Raw genomic sequence first — 5,018 nt, 5'->3', positions numbered from 1 at the left:
ACGCCCCCCCCCCTCCACCGCCCCCCCCCCCCTTTTGGGAGGTAAAAGAAAGAAAAAAATAGGGGAAAAAAGAAAAAGAAAAAAATGATAGCCCAGACACCTAAAATGGTATTTTTGGGCGCCTAGAACACAAACATTTTGCGGGGGCATACCCCGGACCCTCTAGGACAGTGTTGTCTCGATCAGCCCACCTTTCGCCTCCCTCCCCTTTTGGACATCTCTGGATCCGCCCCTGCCTGTAGTTGTAAATTCAAAATTATTAAGAAGGCTTATACCATCCCACTTGCAGTTCTTCATATGTTGCAACATTTGAGAAGGTAGGAACAACCTTTTACTGTCTATCTGATTCTAAAGCATGTTTCATTTTACAACCTTCTCCAATGACATGAACTTCGTTTGCATAAATTTGCACATTGCTTTTCAGCAATTCCTTTTGTTGCAAGAAGTGTAGTTGTACAGTGGTAGCAGCCAGCATTGTTGTGTCTTAAATGTACAGTTGTAAGGTTAGGAAGCACACTCTTTAGCCATGAAACTACATCTTTCATTATCACTGTTCTGGGCTTGTGTTTGAAACACCGCAATGCAACAAAAATGTGCCAAGATATTTATTTTCCAAAAAATCTGCTCGAGATTCTCTGAATGCTGTAATCGGACCACCATCTGGGACATAAGGCTTCTTGTCGGGCGAATCCTGGCACCACACCTACCACGACCACACATTAGGTTTATATTTTTCATAATTCCTCACTTGTCCCGACAAGAAGGGGTGGGGCTGTTGCATGCTGTGGTTAGGGAGGAGAGGGTGTTATTCAGGGACTGGCATTCCCATGCAGGTTAAGGTGCCGTGTCCAACTGGTGACACCACTGACAGAAATTGGTATGAATAAAGTGAAATTATTATAAACTCACCTTAAATGGGTTTAAAATACCGCTAAAACAGAAAAATGACAACATTTACCACAAACATTTATTTTTTTTATCACATCATTACTTAAATTATAGAAAAACATTTATTATTGTTGTAATCAAAGAAATCTATGAATAAATCAGTGGAAAAATCTGGATAATTTACTATTATATTTTAATTTTTAATGAAAAATGCCAGTTTTTCTGGCAACACTGCTCGTACGTTTTTTAATTACCCACATTTTTAAAACTTGAATTCTCTAAGGGAGCATTAGAACTACCTATTTGTAGAAAACCAGTTTTATAAAAAGCACCACTTTGAGGTTTATGAGCAATTAAAGTTCGGACGTTTTTCATAATTTGAAAAAAAAAGAAAAACACCCCATTTTAAAAACATGTTATCTCCCAACTACGAAATCAAAAAAACATTTAAAAATATGCAACAGATTCCCAATGTATTGACCCTTATACACACACTCATTATTTTTGATGAATAAACCATAAGGATATCAGAAATATTATATCAAATTATTACTAATATTAATATTTAAAAACAGTTAAAAATGACAAATTTACCCGTTGCCATGGAAATATACGCACAAAGTGAATAAATCTTCATATTTGATTTCTCTTGACAAAGGTATAGCCCCATGTGCAAAATTTGAAAGAAATCCATTTTTTTTAGTCTGCCACTATTTTTGAAATGTCTTTGATTTTTACAGAACTAAGTAAATTTCACTAAAATGCTAAAATTAAATTTACGAACAATATCAGAATGGTTTTAGCAATTGAAATGCAGTGATGGTGCCAGTAGCCGTCGGGGAAACCATTATATATTAAAGTTGTTCGATTTTTAAAATCTCATTCCAAAATCAAATTACGTTCTAAAGAAGAAGCTCTCGAATGTTAAGTATAAAACTCAATTAAATTGAAATCGATTATTTATCAGTCATGACCCTAACCCATTGTTTTATCTAATTTAAATAGCTACCACTGATTATTAGCTCCCTAGGAACATACCTTCTGGAGTAGCAAGGAAGATCAGAGCGCTTTATGCTATATACTATATATTATTTTATATTATTATTATTTATTATTCTTTATTATTATTATTATTGTTATTATGATTTTTATTATTATTACTAATATTATTATTATTAACATTATTATTATTATTCTTATATAGGCCTAATATTATTAAACATTGCAAGGCTTAGGTCAAGTTCATTAATGCCGGAATGATATAATTAATTTATTATAGAGGTGATGTTTTACCCTACCTGACGTGTTGTACCAAATACTCAGTACGTCCCTAAATACTAGCGAAAGAAATTCGCATGTGATTCGGGTGGGAATTCAAAACACGACCCCAGGTAACTAGCCTGATGACTTAACCACAAGACCACCGTGATTGTGCGTGGTGGCTAGTGATGAATCCTATCCCCAGTGGGTACTACAAGTGCTATTACAATGTGGGTTTGCGTCAGGAAAATATCATAGGAGTGATGTTTTTCCCTACCTGACATGTTATTGTACCGAACACTCAGTACGTCCGCAAATACACCCGAATCACTTGCGATTTTTTTTGCTAGTATTTGGGGACGTATTAAGCATTCGGTACGATAACACGTCAGGTAGGGCAAAAAATCACTTCTATGATATTTTCATGACTCAAACTCACATCGTAATATATTATTATTTTATTATTATTATTATTATTATTTTTATTATTATTATTATTAATACTTCTAATAATTACTATAGCTGCTGTTGTTTTTGTAGATATATACAAACATTTAACAAGACGCTTACAGTTAGTTACAAGCGTATATTCCAAAAATCGGTGAAAATAAATTATACAGTAACTTAGGTAGAACATTGAAATTGAAAATTATGTAAAGATTACGTATTTTGGAAAACAAATAGGAAAGTGATTGATTTCATTCACAATTAAAGAATAATTAAATTACAAAAAAAAAAAAAAGAAGAATGTCATGAAACTTATCACACAATAATAGTTGGTACTTGTTACTAAGTTGTTAACTATATTACTTACGGTACCTCTCGACTTCTGCTCACAAAACAAAACAAAAAATCTTATTTTCCGTTCAAAATCGAAAGTCCTGCAGCCAGAGGTACTGTTCTCTGAATGTGATGTCAAGTGTAGCTTGTTAGCTCAAACTTAAATAAAATCGATAGTCTCTGTCATCACCCATTGTCTGTTCGGGTTAAAGATTATTATAATATTATCTAGCTCCTAGTACATCTAGGTTCCTTTGGAGGTAAAAGGCCATACACGATTTGTTTTTTATTTTACATGTAGGTGTTTTATAATCAGAATATCATTTGTAACAGTTTAAACCCCTGGCTTTTAAACCTATTTTTGGTGGCGACCCACTTTCAGAATGCAAAATCAGTGGCCACCCAGGGCATATACAATATTGTCATACCAAAATGATATTAGCGTGTTATGTGTTGATTACTTAGAACCACAAGCCATCAACCTCAACTAGCTGGTCATAACGTCATAAAGTCGAACATAAAGTAGCGGTGGAAAATCGATTCGAGTTTTATTTACTTAACAAAGTACACAAGACTGTTGATCTTGTCTGCTAAATGTTTATTTTTATAATATGGTGGAATGACTAATCAATTTATTTTTCTCCATTAGTTGGGAGGGTGGTGGCTGAGTCCCCATTAAATCTGCCACTGTGGAGATTACTTGTTACACTCATGAATTTAAAATGTTTTAAAAAACAATGACGGATTTTTGACTACTGTTTACTCGATTTGGGCGACGCTGACTTACAAATATAAATTTAAAAAAAAGACGCTTGTACGTCTCAACTCAAAAGCAAAGAAGCAAATTATAATTATTTTAATCTTTTTGTTTATTAACTGGTACGTCTTGTTAAATTTGGTATATAATTCCTGCCTAATTTTAATTATCTTTCTTGAAGAGATTGGCGACAGTGCAAGCATGAGAGTTGATTCTAGGTTTTGGGTTGACAAAAATTTCTAGCTTTCGTGTTCGTAGCTACTACGTGGGTATATCATTAAAGTTGAGTCCTTTGTAGAAGTATTTTCCACTATGTTTCAGGATGCGCTTTACCAAAGTTAGTTAGTTAGTTAGTTAGTTAGTTAGTTAGTTAGTTAGTTAGTTAGTTAGTTAGTTAGTTAGTTAGTTAGTTATTTAGTTATTTAGTTAGTCAGTCAGTCAGTCGGTCAGTCGGTCGGTCGATCGATCGGTCGTTGCGACCGACCGACCGACCGAAATTGAGGATACCAACGTATTGCCAATAGTTACCACCATTTTAATTAAATTTCACATTGTTGAAGTGTTCTACATAAATGTGAAATATAGTGTACTGTAGTTTTTAAAATAAGTTTGCAGATTGAATATGAATAATAATAATACAACTGTAGTTGAACTATACCGCATGCAGGTAAGTTACCGTGGAATTGCCCATATACAGTAAAAAAAAAGTCGACACTTAATTAACTAATGGATCGTTATCCAGCAAATTGGGTTTCGACAAAGAGGAAGTTGGTAATCTATTATTCGGCTATTTGGGATTCACCAAATTTGAGTCAGAAATTTAACATTTGGCAAACTCAGAATGGCCAGACACCGTAGAACCAACTGTTTTTATTTCATGACATCAATTATATTTCTAGTGTCTAGGCCCATGTGGTTATTTTCAGAATAAAACAAAGTAAAAATATAATTATCATCTTATGCTTTGTCATACTTTTGATAACCATTGTCAATTGTGGCACACTGTGTTCCCGGGTTTGGCAATTATGGTGTATGGCTTGGGAACACTCAATAAACCGGGTTTATCGTGGACAGCTACTGGACCCCCGGCTCCTTCAGGTTGGTTAAATTTGTAATTCTGAATCATCCACACAAATATCAGAAAAATGTTAGCTTTCGCCAATGCTTCCCCCACGCATACTCTGGGACCAGTGGAAAAAGGCAAGAAGCTCGGTAGGCGTTGTTTAACAGAATTTGATGAATCCAAAAACCGCTCTGAAAATGAAAATGAAAATAAATAAATAAATAAATAAATAAATAAATAAATAAATAAATAAATAAATAAATAAATAAA

At 33.9% G+C, this 5,018-nt stretch overlaps 1 protein-coding gene across 5 annotated transcripts in view; it reads right to left on the bottom strand.

Moving 5' to 3' along the window:
* Positions 1-4,936, bottom strand: part of LOC117119411 (steroid 17-alpha-hydroxylase/17,20 lyase-like) — a 23,243-nt gene extending 18,307 nt beyond the window's left edge. For 3 of the 5 annotated variants that reach the window (XM_033264225.1, XM_033264230.1, XM_033264228.1), the window contains exon 1: positions 2,963-4,674. The gene's annotated coding sequence lies outside the window, so the exon portion shown is untranslated. Of the gene's footprint in view, positions 1-2,962 lie in introns of all 5 variants that reach the window. The other 2 variants (XM_033264227.1, XM_033264226.1) reach the window with 2 other exon arrangements.
* Between the last annotated feature and the right edge of the window lie 82 nt (positions 4,937-5,018).

The sequence above is a fragment of the Anneissia japonica genome, unplaced genomic scaffold (genome assembly GCF_011630105.1).
Source record: "Anneissia japonica isolate Jap-2015-1 unplaced genomic scaffold, ASM1163010v1 scaffold3293_len478364_cov160, whole genome shotgun sequence".
NCBI lineage: Eukaryota > Metazoa > Echinodermata > Crinoidea > Comatulida > Comatulidae > Anneissia > Anneissia japonica.
The sequence above is the reverse complement of the archived record's forward strand: the minus strand, read 5'-3'. Positions and strand labels throughout refer to the sequence as shown.